A 17,043-nucleotide genomic window follows, 5' to 3' on the forward strand; every position below is an offset into this window, starting at 1 on the left:
CATATATGATTAAAAGTAAGTTTTATTCAAAGTGTCATATTAAGGGACTGTGTATTCTCAGAAATGCATTAATTAAAAGTGCTGTAACTTTAAATTAAACAAAATTTAATGCAAGTATATATTTTTGTTATGCAAAAGTATTTTTTGAAGAAACTTCAAAAAAGCACATTGTTTTGCCTTAAATTATTTGGAACACACTGTACCCAAATTTGGATTTCATGGGTTTTTTTTTTGTAATTAGACACTCCATTCATGGAACGGTTTTTCATGATTTGGATATTAGTCTTATTTTTGAATTTTTGAATTTTCGTCTTATTTGGTCAATAATTCAAAATAAGGCCTAAGCGCGAGTCTAGGTTACAAAAAAAACCACAAAATCCAAATTTTGGATTTTTCCTTCCTATAGTGTGTTCCAAACAATTTTAGGCAAAATCATGAGGTTTTTTCTTATTTTCTTCAAAATTGTTCTTTTCACCCCAAATTTGTATTTATATTTAGATAATTTCCTTTCCAAAAATGTATACTTTTATCTTGGATTAGTAACTTTTGGGCCATTCCATTTAAAATCCACACCACCCCTGTGGAAGATTTAGCTAAAGTCTTTCAAAGAGGGAGTATGAGTTTTGAATAGAATAAACCATTGGGTAACTTCATTTGAAATACTCACTCCAGCTGTGGAAGATACATTGTATAGGTAAAGCCATAATACAGAGGGGAGTATGGGTTTCAAAATGATAAACCCTGACCAGTTAGGCAGTTACATTTGAAAAATATACTCCCCTGTAGATTTCAACTGGAATACTAGCCCATTATGCATTTCTGAGAATGCACAGTCCCTTTAAGGGGGTACTACACCCCTAGCCAATTTTTTTTGCCTATTTTTGTGTTTTTCTCGAAAATTATAGCGCATTGGTGATAAGTAAGATATGTATATTATAGGGGCAAGGACTACAACTACTGCACTGAAAATTCAGCAACTCAAGGCCAGTAGTTATTGATTTATTGATAAAATATTGGTTTTCCTCATTTGTGACTGTAACTCCACAACTGTTGTCTGTGCTGAAATAAAATTTCCAGTGTAGCAGTTGTAGTCGTTGCCCCTATAATCTACATATCTTACTTGTCACCGATGCTCTATAATTTTTGAGAAAATGCAAAAATAGGCACAAAATTGGGCAGGGTGTAGTACCCCTTAAATATAATAAATTAAATGAAAATATAAATCAATTCTCGCTATTCGCAATAAGGGGCGCCGCCAGCTGGATTTGCGATGTAATCGTGATGTATCATGGGAAAGGTCGACATCAAGTCCGCGCAATACGAATATTACCATGCTATTACATAGGAACACGTGACAATATTTTAGTTTGTCAATATAACGGTATTACACGCAAATCGATAGAGAAAAAATTAATTGTGCACATTTCAAATCACATTATTAAGTATTAATGAGTATCGATTCGCGTGTAACACCTTTATTTTGACAAACTAAAAAAATATTGTCACGTGTTCCTATGTAATAGCATGGTAATATTCGTATTGCGCGGACTTGGATGTCGACCTTTTCCCATGATACATCACAATTACATCGCAAACCGCTGGCGGCGCCCTTATTGCGAATAGCGAGAATTGAAAACATACCAGTTACATTAAATATCATTTATAGAAAAATAAAGTTATCTATTACTTGACTGAGTTTGTGTACCAAACCAAATTTGATTGATGGGAACAAAGAAAAATATTGTTAGTAAATTGCATGTGTATGTATATTGTGACATGCATAAAAACAGATGGTTGAGTGGTTCTAATAATTGCACAAGTACATGATTGCTATTATTGTATGTAAACGAGAAATTATGTATAACTTTTAGTATTTCAATTTTAAGTGTTCTATTATGATGCTATAATAATAAACAGTTCAAGAGAGAAATTAAACATTAGCCAGTGTAATTATTGCATGTTTTACTGTCTCTTACCAGGTATCATGACTATCATCAGGGTTATAAATATATTCACCAGTGTTGCAATATGTCGGCAAAATTCATGACATTTTTTTTGTTTTGAAAAAGGCACAAAAATCATGGAAAAGTTCAGGGAGGAGACTGGATGTGATATGTCTATTTTTGACATCACTATTGGGTAACTATCATGAAATCTTCACAAATAATTAATTCTAAATCATAAAATGTGTTATGTGTTTGCTAAATCAAAAATAATTATGTTATTCCAAAACCACTTTCAGCATTGTAGTTTCGTAAGGCTTGTGCTTTCATAATGCGTGTCCTGTACTGCCTTGAAAAGTCATGAATTTTGGTTTAAATTACAAACATTTCATAAATAAATGTGGAATGTATTGTTAATTGAAATTCAAAGAGAAAGTGACCATCCAAACTTGTTAAAGACAGGCATTCAAGAAGGAAGCAATATATCAGATCAATAATGGGTGTTTGGAGGCCAATGGAAGTACTATGACTACCACAAACAAAATTGATGGATACAAATGAAAACCCAGCCCATCCCCAACATGCCATTAAACCTAGAATCCGTACCCTAAAAACCCAACCTGAATTACCTTAAACCCCAAACAGTACCCTTAAACCCAACAAACACGTACCCTTAAAGCCTAACTACTTGTACCCTTAAACCCTAACACGTACCCTTAACCTCCAAAACGCAGGACTAACCTTAAACCCCAACACTTACCCTTAAACCCAAACATGTACCTTTAAAATTCCCAACAAGTTAGCCCTAACCTTTAAACCCAAACCCAACCTACCTGTACCCTTCCTTAACCCCCAACATGTAGGCCCTGGTCCCCAAACTATATGTACCTATATGTCCAACAAGTCAGACCTACCCTTTAAACCCAAACCCAACCTGTAGGCCTACCCTTCCCTAAACCCCAAACTGCACCTTTAAACCCCAACACGTAGGCCAAGGCCTATCCTTAAACCCAACCTGAACTGCCTTGAACCCCAACCAGTCCCTGAAACCCAACATACAAACATGTACCCTTAAAGCCCAACCGCATGTACCCTTAAACCCCGACACGTACCCTTAACCCCCAAACGTAGGCATACCCTTAGAGCCCAACATTTACCCTTAAACCCCAACATGTACGTGTACCTTAAAAACTCCCACAAGTCAGACCTGCCCTTTAAACCCAAACCCAACCTGTAGGCCTATACCCTTCCCTAAACCCCAACATGTAGGCCCTTGTCCCCAAACTGTAGACCTATACGTAGGCCTAACCCCAACATATGTACCTTTAAAACTCTAACCTAAAGTCAGGCTTGCCTTTAAAACCCAACCCAACCTGTAGGCCTACCCTTAAACCTCAATATGAAGGCCCTGCCCTAAATCCCCAACCTGTACCTGTAGCTGTAAACCACAACACATGCCCTTAAACCCCATGACATCTACGAAACTCCAACATGTACCCTTTAAACTCCAAACCAACCCCCTGAAACCCATGTAGGGCCGCGTACCTTTAAAATGCCCCCATCCATTACCTGACACACAATGACAGGCCAGATCATTTTGGAATTTGGAAACCGCATAGGCTTAATTCTGTGGCATAGTTTAAAAAACACTGAAATATTGTCTAAAAACGTGACAACAGCGAGCAGGAAATTGTGCATAGGCCTACTATTTGCCACCGTTTTCCTATTGTTTTTCTGTGCCTTTTATGAAGTATAATATTGCAAGATGCCCAAAACACACGTGCCTCCTATTTTTCTGTAGGCCAATGCTCTTTAGCCTGGCTTCAACATTTTGTTTGAGCTTGGTCATATCAAGACCCAAGCGTGTCTCGCACGGAACGACCATTTAAACAAACAAACGAAAGTAGGCCTAAATATTATACCACCTATGGCTAGAATTTTCTTTGGATGTGGGGATCCAAATTTACAAAAAGTGAGCGTCAATGAAATTGCGACCCCCCTCACCGATACACCTACTTACCCCTACGCTAAAATTTTATTGAAATCAGTCTTTTTGAATAAATTAAACACACTATCTGTGGTCATTTGTGACTCTCTATATTTTGGTCATCAATTTGTTTTTCTTTAAAACCTCCCCCGCCCCCCCCTCCGTATAATTGGGACCCACCCCTTTCCGAAGAAAATGAGAGCCCCTAAGCCCTAAACACAGATCCCATGCAAGTATCAATCCGAGCAGACGTCAGTACCAATCTGTTAAATACAGCCTTGGATACCTTCATCAAATGAACGGGTTATTTTCTCCTAACATTATGCAAATACGAAAATACCAACATGCAAATTAACCTCAATGCACACCGAGTGTATATAAGTACTATCACCATGATATCATAGTATACTACGACTCTGTCACGGTCAAAACGTGATGAACCACTGGTTTTTCATGGCAACGGGATCATCGCGCAGCACCGGTGTCCCGGCTAGGTAAGAAAGATCCGATAGCATCACAAGACCTAGCCGGTGTCCCGGCTAGGTAAGAACTAGATCTGGCTACAGATCTGGACCTAGCCGGGGCCGGAAATGCCAGTCTTAAAGTTTGACCTTTAACCGCTAAACTTTGACCTTTAATCTTAAACTTAACATTTGACCCCTAGACCTTTGGGGTCATAATTTTTTTCATGTTTAGAATGTCGTAATAATCATTCCTGTATCACCACCTTAATCCTCCTTCTTTCTCCCCCCTCTCCTTCCCCAACTCAACCCTCCGTTTCTCATGATCTCCCCTCCCTCTTAAATTTCAAATAATTACTCTGTTTTGTACCAATCGGCACCTTAATCTCTCCTCTCCCCCTCCCTCTCTCTTAAATTTCAAATCATTACTCTTTATTGTATTAAGGTTTATTAAAATAATGCGACTTTTGCTGGGTAACTTTAAAGACCCCAACCCCACCCCTCTACCTTACTCCTTTCTCTCACCCTCCCGCCAGCTGTCCCTCCCCTTACCTCCCAAGTTCCTCTATTATTTCCCCTACCCCACCCTCCGTTTTTCATAATCTCCCCCTCTCAATACTCCAAATACTATTATTACTCTGTTTAGTACCAATCGCCATCTTAATCTCTTCTTCCCCAAATAATCTTTATTGTATTATTAAAATAAAAATGCGACTTTTGCTGAGTAACTTTAAAGACCCCATCTACCTTACTCCTTCTTTCTCTCACCATCCCGCCATTTATGTCTCCCTCCCAAGTTCCTTTATTACTTCCCCACCCACCCTCCGTTTCTCCCTCCTCTCTTCAATTCCAAATAATTACTTTTTTTGTAACAATCGCCACCTTAATCTCTGCTTCCCCTCTCTCTCTTAAATTCCAAATAATTACTCTTTATTGTATTGATAAGGTTTGTTAACATAAAAATGCGACTTTTCTGGGTAATTTAAAGATCCCTCTCTCACTCCCTTAGTCCTTCTTTCTCTCACCCTCCCTCCATTTGTCTCCCCCTCCCGTGTTCCTCTATTACTTCCCCTATCCCACCCCTTCGTTTCTCATGATCCCTCCTCCCTCTCTTAAATTCCAAATAAATACTGTGTTTTGTACTAATCGCCATCTTAATCTCTCCTTCCCTCTCTATAAGTCTTTATTGTATTTATAAGGTTTATTAGAATAAAAATGCGACTTTTCCCTGGGTAATTTAAAGATCCCCTCTTTCTCCCTTACTCCTTCTTTCTCTCACCCTCCCGCCATTTGTCTCTCTCTCTCCCAAGTTCCTCTATTACTTCCCCCACCCACCCCTCCGTTTCTCATGATCTCTCCTCCTCTCTTAAATTCCAAATAATTACTGTTTTGTACTAATCGCCTTCTTAATCTCTCCTTCCCTCTCCTCTTATATTCCAAATAATTGCTCTTTATTGTATTCAGGTTTATTAAAATAAAATTGCGACTTTTGCTGGGTAACTTTAAAACCCCCCTCTCTACCTTACTCCTTTTTCTTACCCTCCCCCCCATTTGTTTCTCCCCCTTACCTTCCAAGTTTATCTATTACATCCCTCCACCACTCCCCTTTCCATCATTTCTCTCAATCTCCCCTTCCCCTCTCTTAAATTCCAAATAATTTCTGGCTCTCAATCTCTTCTTTCCCCTCTCTTGAATTCCAAATAATTAAATGACTTCACTTTAGGCCGTATAAAATTAATGTTTTGGTTCTCGTCCAGAGGATTTTCATGAATTGATGAGGAGGGAGGTGTTTTTTTTTTTTTTTTTTTCAATGTAAAATTAGCATTGTCAGTAGTTTTCGGTCTTCTCCAACAGTGCTCGAGGAAACGATGAGGCCCTTTTTTTTTTTTTTTTCAAATGTGAGATTCTGAGGGATAAACCCCCTAGAGTACCACAAAAAGACTTGGAAGTGATGCTTGTTCTCTAATAAACTTATTTATATGTATGAAGATTTCATAAATCATTCCAAAGTCTAAAAAAATTGAAAAATCTAAAAAAAAAAAAAAATCTGACAAATCCCAGAAATTGAGGAGGGAGAGAACGAGAACCAAAATATTAATATTACACGGCCTTATGTTCAAAGTATCATGAGCATGATCAGCACACGTTGAGTGGGTAGTAGGCGGCGAATCTCAGAGTGCAGTGCTTGTATGTTTACATGACTACTCACATGATATGGCACGTCACCCAAACGGTATCGCTTTCCAATTATTGTATGTCTCGATTCTTGTTTATGTCATGGTCTAGGAAAAGTTGATAAAAATTGGAAATTGAACGCTGAACATTAATATGTATACATGTAGCACATGTATCATCATGCATGATCATCATGGTCGTCATGATTCCCTATCATGATGATGATGATGATGATGATGGTGATGGTATGATGATGATGATGATGATGATGATGATGATGATGATGATGATGATGGTGATGATATGATGATGATGATGATGATGATGATGATGATGATGAGATCGGTTCTACCTTATGATGATGATGATGATGATGATTCATCATCATCATCATCATCATATCATCATCATCATCATAACCATAATAGGCTCTACCTTATTCTTCTTTCTCTCACCCTCCCGCCATTTGTCTCTCTCCCTTACCACCCAAGTTTCTCTCTTACTGCCCCCACCCCACCCACCCGTTTCACAGTCTCTCCTCCTCTTTAAAATTCCAAATAATTACTGTGTACCAATCGCCACCTTAATCTCTCACGCGTCACGATTCTCGAGTACCCTGCTACTCAAGTATTTTATCTCATGATTGACAGGCACTAATTGACAGGCAAAATGATGGATTACCCAATTATTACAGTATGTCCCACTTATTTTTAGTTTCGTAAAATCGGAGGAACATATCTACAAGGTGTGCTTTTTCTAAAATTTGTAGGCAAAAACGGATAAATTACTTCAAATATTGTGGCTATTTCAAAATTTAACCCTTGACTCCAAGCAATGGGTAATGACCATGCTGTCAGTGCAGATGGCATCAACGTACTATGTTACATGTCGCAGATATAATTTTTAAAAGCTTTTTAGACTCGGACCGAAATGACCCCTTAATGACCTTTTGACCCCAATTCTGTGAACACCCTATAGGCACTAGATATAGCCAATGCATATGTGGAAGTGACGTCATCGTACTATGTAATTTGTGGCAGAAGAAGCATTTTGAAGATATTTGGTTTTATACCGGAAATACCCCTTAATGACCTTTTGACCCCAATTCTGTGTTAACCCTATAGACACAAGATATAGCCGATCCTTATGTGCAAGTGACGGTATTGTAGGATGTTTTATGTAGGAAGAAAACCATTTTTAGCTCAAATCACATTTTTGGCTCATTTGACCCCTCTGTGACCTTTAACCCATTAAAAGTAATGTGACATGTATAGTCGTAGTCAATGATGATTGTGACCAAGTTAGGTCAAAATCGGTCAAAGCATGTCCGAGCTGGAGCAAAAAATGTGTATATTTGTTGCCAGAAAAACCAACCGATAGCATTTCAAGACCTAGCCGCAGTCCCGGCTAGGTAACTAGATCTGGCTACAGATCTGGACCTAGCCGGGGCCGGAAATGCCAGTCTTAAAGTTTGACCTTTAACCGCTAAACATTGACCTTTAATCTTAAACTTAACATTTGACCCCTAGACCTTTGGGGTCATAATTTTTTTCATGTTTAGAATGTCGTAATAATCATTCCTGTATCACCACCTTAATCCCTCCTTCTTTCTCCCCCCCTCCTTCCCCCAACTCAACCCTCCGTTTCTCATGACCTCCCCTCCCTCTCTTAAATTTCAAATAATTACTCTGTTTTGTACCAATCGGCACCTTAATCGCTCCTCTCCCCCTCCCTCTCTCTTAAATTTCAAATCATTACTCTTTATTGTAAAATAATGCGACTTTTGCTGGGTAACTTTAAAGACCCCAACCCCGCCCCTCTACCTTACTCCTTTCTCTCACCCTCCTGCCAGCTGTCCCTTACCTCCCAAGTTCCTCTATTATTTCCCCTACCCCACCCCTCCGTTTTTCATAATCTCCCCCTCTCAATACTCCAAATACTATTATTACTCTGTTTAGTACCAATCGCCATCTTAATCTCTTCTTCCCCAAATAATCTTTATTGTATTATTAAAATAAAAATGCGACTTTTGCTGAGTAACTTTAAAGACCCCATCTACCTTACTCCTTCTTTCTCTCACCATCCCGCCATTTATCTCCCCCTCCCAAGTTCCTTTATTACTTCCCCACCCACCCTCCGTTTCTCCCTCCCTCCAAATAATTACTTTTTTTGTAACAATCGCCACCTTAATCTCTGCTTCCCCCTCTCTCTTAAATTCCAAATAATTACTCTTTATTGTATTGATAAGGTTTGTTAACATAAAATGCGACTTTTCCTGGGTAATTTAAAGATCCCCTCTCTCACTCCCTTAGTCCTTCTTTCTCTCACCCTCCCTCCATTTGTCTCCCCCTCCCATGTTCCTCTACTACTCCCCCTACCCCACCCCTTCGTTTCTCATGATCCCTCCCTCCCTCTCTTAAATTCCAAATAAATACTGTGTTTTGTACTAATCGCCACCTTAATCTCTCCTTCCCCCTCTCTCCTCTCTATAATTCCAAATAATTAGTCTTTATTGTATTTATAAGGTTTATTAGAATAAAAATGCGACTTTTCCCTGGGTAATTTAAAGATCCCCTCTTTCTCTCTTACTCCTTCTTTCTCTCGCCCTCCCGCCATTTGTCTCCCTCTCCCAAGTTCCTCTATTACTTCCCCCACCCCACCCCTCCGTTTCTCATGATCTCTCCCTCCCTCTCTTAAATTCCAAATAATTACTGTTTTGTACTAATCGCCTTCTTAATCTCTCCTTCCCCTCTCCCTCTTATATTCCAAATAATTGCTCTTAATTGTATTCCAACTACCTTCCAAGTAGTTCCAACCCTCCACCACTCCCCTTTCCATCATTTCTCTCAATCTCCCCTTCCCCCTCTCTTAAATTCCAAATAATTTCTGGCTCTCAATCTCTTCTTTCCCCTCTCTTGAATTCCAAATAATTAAATGACTTCACTTTATGTTCAAAGTATCATGAGCATGATCAGCACACGTTGAGTGGGTAGTAGGCGGTGAATCTCAAAGTGCAGTGCTTGTATGTTTACATGACTGCTCACATGATATGGCACGTCACCCAAACGGTATCGCTTTCCAATTATTGTATGTCTCGATTCTGGTTTATGTCATGGTCTATGGTCTCAGGTCGTCATCATTCCCTATGATGATGATGATGATGATGATGATGATGATGATGATGATGATGATGATGATGATGATGATGATGATGATGGTGATGGTATGATGATGATGATGATGATGATGATGATGATGATGATGATGATTCATCATCATCATCATCATATCATCAACATATCATCATCATCATAACCATAATAGGCTCTACCTTATTCCTTCTTTCTCTCACCCTCCCGCCATTTGTCTCTCCCCCTTACCTCCCAAGTTCCTCTCTTACTGCCCCCACCCCACCCACGTTTCACATAATCTCTCCTCCTCTTTAAAATTCCAAATAATTACTGTGTACCAATCGCCACCTTAATCTCTCACGCGTCACGATTCTCGAGTACCCTGCTACTCAAGTATTTTATCTCATGATTGACAGGCACTAATTGACAGGCAAAATGATGGATTACCCAATTATTACAGTATGTCCCACTTATTTTTAGTTTCGTAAAATCGGAGGAACATATCTACAAGGTGTGCTTTTTCTAAAAATTTGTAGGCAAAAAACGGATAAATTACTTCAAATATTGTGGCTATTTCAAAATTTAACCCTTGACTCCAAGCAATGGGTAATGACCACGCTGTCAGTGCAGATGGCATCAACGTACTATGTTGCATGTAGCAGATATAATTTTTAAAAGCTTTTTAGACTCGGACCGAAATGACCCCTTAATGACCTATGACCCCAATTCTGTGAACACCCTATAGGCACTAGATATAGCCGATGCATATGTGGAAGTGACGTCATCGTACTATGTAATTTGTGGCAGAAGAAGCATTTTGAAGATATTTGGTTTTATACCGGAAATTCCCCCTTAATGACCTTTGACCCCAATTTTGTGTTAACCCTATAGACACAAGATATAGCCGATCCTTATGTGCAAGTGACGTTATTGTATGATGTTTTATGTAGGAAGAAAAGCATTTTTAGCTCAAATCACATTTTTGGCTCATTTGACCTCTCTGTGACCTTTAACCCATTAAAAGTAATGTGACATGTATAGTCTTAGTCAATGATGGTTGTGACCAAGTTAGGTCAAAATCGGTCAAAGCATGTCCGAGCTGGAGCAAAAAATGTGTATATTTGTTGCCAGAAAAACCGACCGATAGCATTTCAAGACCTAGCCGCAGTCCCGGCTAGGTAACTAGATCTGGTTACAGATCTGGACCTAGCCGGGGCCGGAAATGCCAGCCTTAACTTAAAGTTTGACCTTTGACCGGCTATTATGGACATCTCACACCATTAATGGTGCATCACTGTATCATGTAGGGGCTTTATCCGTCTTCCATATGCTGAGATACAGCTACTTTTCCGTAATTTTAAACATTTTTTTGCAAATTTGACGTTTTGACCTCCTTAATGACCTTTGACCCCAATATAAAAAAAACCTCATTTACATCGAGAAAATGCATTGTTACAGTTTAAATTAAAAAAATCTACTATGTTTAGTTATGGAGATAAAAATTCTTGAAGTTATTTAGCTTAAAACCGGAAATGACATCTAAATGACCTTTGACCAAAAAAATAAAAATACTGTGCATACATCGGGTAACACTAATGCATATATGAAGTTTATGTCACTCTGGTCTGGTTATGTTTTGAGATAAAAAAAAAAATGAACATATTTGATGATTTTTGGGTTTTGACCGGAAGCGACCCTTAATGACCTTTGACCCCAAAACTGTAGACACCCCAAAGACCTTGGTTAGTAGCAATGCATGTGTGCTAATGACAGCACTCTGCTATGTAATTTGTAAAAACAGTGATTTTTGAATATTTTTAGCTCTCAGACCGGAAATGACCCCTTAATGACCTTTGACCCAAATTCTGTGAATAAATTATAGACACCGACCAAAGTCAAGTCACATGACCTAAGCATGTCACCATCACATGTTATTTGTGGAAGAAGAAGCATTTTAGAGTAAAAATCACATTTTTGCCATTGTGAGCAGGTCAAAGGTCAAATGGAGTTCAATGTCATGTCACATGTGGGGACATGGTCAGTGGTGTTTGTGACCAAGTATGGTCAAAACTGTCAAAGCATAACAGAGCTAGGGCGAAACGTGGCAAGTCACGCACGTGTTGCCAGAAAGAAGAAAGATCCGATAGCATCACAAGACCTAGCCGGTGTCCCGGCTAGGTAACTAGATCTGGTTACAGATCTGGACCTAGCCGGAGCCGGAAATGCCTGTCTTAAAGTTTATGGACGTCTCACACCATTAATGGTGCATCACTGTAGCATGTAGGGGCTTTATCCGTCTTCCATAGGCTGAGATACAGCTACTTTTCCGTAATTTTAAACATTTTTTGCAAATTTGACGTTTTGACCTCTTTAATGACATTTGACCCCAATATAAAAAAAACACCATATACACCACGAAAATGCATTGTTACAGTATAAATTAAAAAATCTACTATGCTTAGTTATAGAGATAAAAATTCTTGAAGTTATTTAGCTTAAAACCGGAAATGACATCTAAATGACCTTTGACCAAAAAAATAAAAATACCGTACATGCATCGGGTAACACTAATGCATATATGAAGTTTATGTCACTCTGGTCTGGTTACGTTTTGAGATTTAAAAAAATGAACATATTTTATGATTTTTGGTTTTGACCGGAAGCGACCCCTTAATGACCTTTTGACCCCGAAACTGTAGACACCCCAAAGACCTTTATTAGTAGCAATGCATGTGTGCTAATGACAATACTCTGCTATGTAATTTGTAAAAACAGTGATTTTTTGAATATTTTTAGCATTCTGACCAGAAATGACCCCCTTAATGACCTTTGACCCCTTATCTGTGAACACCCTATAGACACCAACCAAAGTCAAGTCACATGACCTAAGCATGTCACCATCACATGTAATTTGTGGAAGAAGAAGCATTTTGAAGATATTTGGTTTTATACCGGAAATGACCCCTTAATGACCTTTGACCCCAAATCTGTGAACACCCTATAGACACTGGATATAGACAATGCATATGTGCAAGTGACGTCATTGTAGCATGTAACATGTAAGAGAAGAAGCATTTTGAAATTTGTTGCCAGAAGAAAGAAAGATCCGGTAGCATTTCAAGACCTAGTTGGTGTCCTGGCTAGGTAACTAGATCTGGCTACAGATCTGGACCTAGCCGGGGCCGGAAATGCCAGTCTTAAAGTTTGACCTTTGACCGGCTATTATTTGATGTCAGTGATTGATATTATGGACATCTCACACCATTAATGGTGCATCACTGTAGCATGTAGGGGCTTTATCCGTCTTCCATAGGCTGAGATACAGCTACTTTTCCGTAATTTTAAACATTTTTTTGCAAATTTGATGTTTTGACCTTCTTAATGACCTTTGACCAATATAAAAAAAACCTCATATACACCGAGAAAATGCATTGTTACAGTTTAAATAAAAAAAATCTACTATGCTTAGTTATGGAGATAAAAATTCTTGAAGTTATTTAGCTTCAAACCGGAAATGACGTCTAAATGACCTTTGACCAAAATAATAAAAATACCGTGCATACATCGAGTAACACTAATGCATATATGAAGTTTATGTCACTCTGGTCTGGTTACGTTTTGAGATTAAAAAAGAACATATTTGACGATTTTTGGTTTTTGACCGGAAGTGACCCCTTAATGACCTTTGACCCCAAAACTGTAGACACCCCAAAGACCCTGGTTAGTAGCAATGCATGTGTGCTAATGACAACACTCTGCTATGTATTTTGTAAAAACAGTGATTTTTTGAATATTTTTAGCTTTCAGACCGGAAATGACCCCTTTAATGACCTTTGACACCATATCTGTGAACACCCTATAGACACCGTTCAAAGTCAAGTCACATGTCCTAAGCATGTTACCATCACATGTAATTTGTGGAAGAAGAAGCATTTTGAACATATTTGGTTTTATACCGGAAATGACCCCTTAATGACCTTTGACCCCAAATCTGTGAACACCCTATAGACACTGGATATAGCCGATGCATATGTGCAAGTGACGTCATTGTAGGATGTAACATGTAAGAGAAGAAGCATTTTGAAATTTGTTGCCAGAAGAAGAAGAAAGAAGAAGAAAGAAGAAAGATCCGATAGCATCACAAGACCTAGCCGGTGTCCCGGCTAGGTAACTAGATCTGGTTACAGATCTGGACCTAGCCGGAGCCGGAAATGCCAGTCTTCAAGTTTATGGACATCTCATACCATTAATGGTGCATCACTCTAGCATGTAGGGGCTTTATCCGTCTTCCATAGGCTGAGATATAGCTACTTTCCGTAATTTTTAAACATTTTTTGCAAATTTGACGTTTTGACCTCCTTAATGACCTTTGACCCCAATACAAAAAAAACCTAATATACACCACGAAAATGCATTGTTACAGTTTAAATAAAACAAATCTGCTATGCTTAGTTTTGGAGATAAAAATTCTTGAAGTTATTTAGCTTTAAACCGGAAATGACGTCTAAATGACCTTTGACCAAAAAAATAAAAATACCATGCTCACATCGGGTAACACTAATGCATATATGAAGTTTATGCAACTCTGGTCTGGTTACGTTTTGAGATAAAAAAAAATGAACATACTTGATGATTTTTAGTTTTTGACCGGAAGCGCCCCCTTAATGACCTTTTGACCCCAAAACTGTAGACACCCCAAAGACCCTGGTTGGTAGCAATGCATGTGTGCTAATGACAACACTCTGCTATGTAATTTGTAAAAACAGTGATTTTTTGAATATTTTTAGCTTTCAGACCGGAAATGACCCCTTAATGACCTTTGACCCAAATTCTGTGAATAATTTATAGGCACTGGATATAGCTGATGCATATGTGCAAGTGACGTCATTGTAGGATGTAACATGTAGGAGAAGAAGCACTTTGAAGATATTTGGTTTTATACCGGAAATGACCCCTTAATGACCTTTGACCCAAATTCTGTGAATAATTTATAGGCACTGGATATAGCCGATGCATATGTGCAAGTGACGTCATTGTAGGATGTAACATGTAGGAGAAGAAGCATTTTGAAATTTGTTGCCAGAAGAAAGAAGAAACTAGATCTGGTTACAGATCTGGACCTAGCTGGGGCCGGAAATGCCAGTCTTAACTTAAAGTTTGACCTTTGACCGGCTATTATGGACATCTCACACCATTAATGGTGCATCACTGTAGCATGTAGGGGCTTTATCCGTCTTCCATAGGCTGAGATACAGCTACTTTTCCGTAATTTTCAACATTTTTTTGTTGCAAATTTGACGTTTTGACCTCCTTAATGACCTTTGACCCCAATATAAAAAAAAACCTTATATACACCGAGAAAATGCATTGTTACAGTTTAAATTAAAAAAATCTACTATGCTTAGTTATGGAGATAAAAATTCTTGAAGTTATTTAGCTTAAAACCGGAAATGACGTCTAAATGACCTTTGACCAAAAAATAAAAATACCGTGCATACATCGGGTATCACTAATACATATATGAAATTTATGTCACTCTGGTCTGGTTACGTTTTGAGATATAAAAAACGAACATATTTGATGATTTTGGTTTTTGACCGGAAGCGACCCCTTAATGACCTTTGACCCCAAAACTGTAGACACCCCAAAGACCCTGGTTGGTAGCAATGCATGTGTGCTAATGATAACACTCTGCTGTGTAATTTGTAAAGACAGTGATTTTTTGAATATTTTTAGCTTTCAGACCGGAAATGACCCCCTTAATGACCTTTGACCCAAATTCTGTGAATGATTTATAGGCACTGGATATAGCCGATGCATATGTGCAAGTGACGTCATTATATGATGTAACATGTAGGAGAAGAAGCATTTTGAAGATATTTGGTTTTATACCGGAAATGACCCTTAATGACCTTTGACCCCAAATTTGTGAATATCCTATAGACACTGGATATAGCCGATGCATATGTGCAAGTGACGTCATTGTAGGATGTAATATGTAAGAGAAGAAGCATTTTGACATTTGTTGCCAGAAGAAAGAAGCAGAAAGAAGCAGAAGAAGAAAGAAGAAAGATCCGATAGCATCACAAGACCTAGCCGGTGTCCCGGCTAGGTAAGAAGAAAGATCCGATAGCATCACAAGACCTAGCCGGTGTCCCGGCTAGGTAAGAAAGATCCGATAGCATCACAAGACCTAGCCGGTGTCCCGGCTAGGTAAGAAGAAAGAATTGAGAAGAGACAGAACAAGCCGACATCCGTCGTCGGCTTGTAAGAATTGAGAAGAGACAGAACAAGCCGACATCCGTCGTCGGCTTGTAAGAAAGAAGAAAGAACTAGAGCAACTGTGCCCTTTGCAAGGGCACGAGGTAAGTTAGGCGGATGATTGTGACGATCTGATCAAGCAATACTGTGCTGGGTGCTGGATAGTATTAATTTTAATAAGACTGTTTCATAAATTGCCGTTTTAATATACCTTGATCGTGGAAAGCTGGCATTTTGAAAACTTGACCTTTGACCTCATTATTGCCCCTTAATGACCTCAAATGAATTTTAAAATATTTTAAACATGTTTAGAATGTCATAAGGATCATTGCATTTAAATTTCAGCTCAATTGGAGCAATTTGAAAAAACTTGACCTTTGACCCCTTTATGACCCCTTAATGACCTTAAATAAATTTTAAAATATTTTAAACATGTTTAGAATGTCCTAAGGATCATTGCATTTAAATTTCAGCTCAATCGGAGCATTTTCGGTTAAAATGACCTTTTTGACCCCTGCGACCCCTTGGATGACCTCTGACGTTAAATAACTCATAGCTTTTGTAGCCAGCCACCCAATACTGCTTGTGACTGAGTTTGGTCGAAATCCGATCAAGGATGTGGAAGTAGTAGCAAATTGTGAGAAGAAAGAAGAAAGTGGAAGAAAGAAATGGCAAGAAAGAAATAAGTTAGGCTGCCCGCCTAACTTAACTAGAGTAACTGTGCCTTTGCAAGGGCACGAGGTAAGTTAGGCGGATGACTGTGACGATCTGATCAAGCAGCAATACTGTGCTGGATAGTATTAATTTTAATAAGACTGTTTCATTAATTTCGGTTTTAATATACCTTGATCGTGGAAAGCTTGCATTTTGAAAACTTGACCTTTGACCTATGTATGACCCCTTAATGACCTTAAAAGAATTTTAAAATATTTAAAACATGTTAAGAATGTCATAAGGATCATTGCATTTAAATTTCAGCTCAATTGGAGCATTTTGAAAAACTTGACCTTTGACCCCTTTATGACCCCTTAATGACCTTCAATAAATTCTAAAATGTTTTAAACATGTTTAGAATGTCATAAGGA

This window comes from Amphiura filiformis, chromosome 2 (genome assembly GCF_039555335.1).
Source record: "Amphiura filiformis chromosome 2, Afil_fr2py, whole genome shotgun sequence".
NCBI lineage: Eukaryota > Metazoa > Echinodermata > Ophiuroidea > Amphilepidida > Amphiuridae > Amphiura > Amphiura filiformis.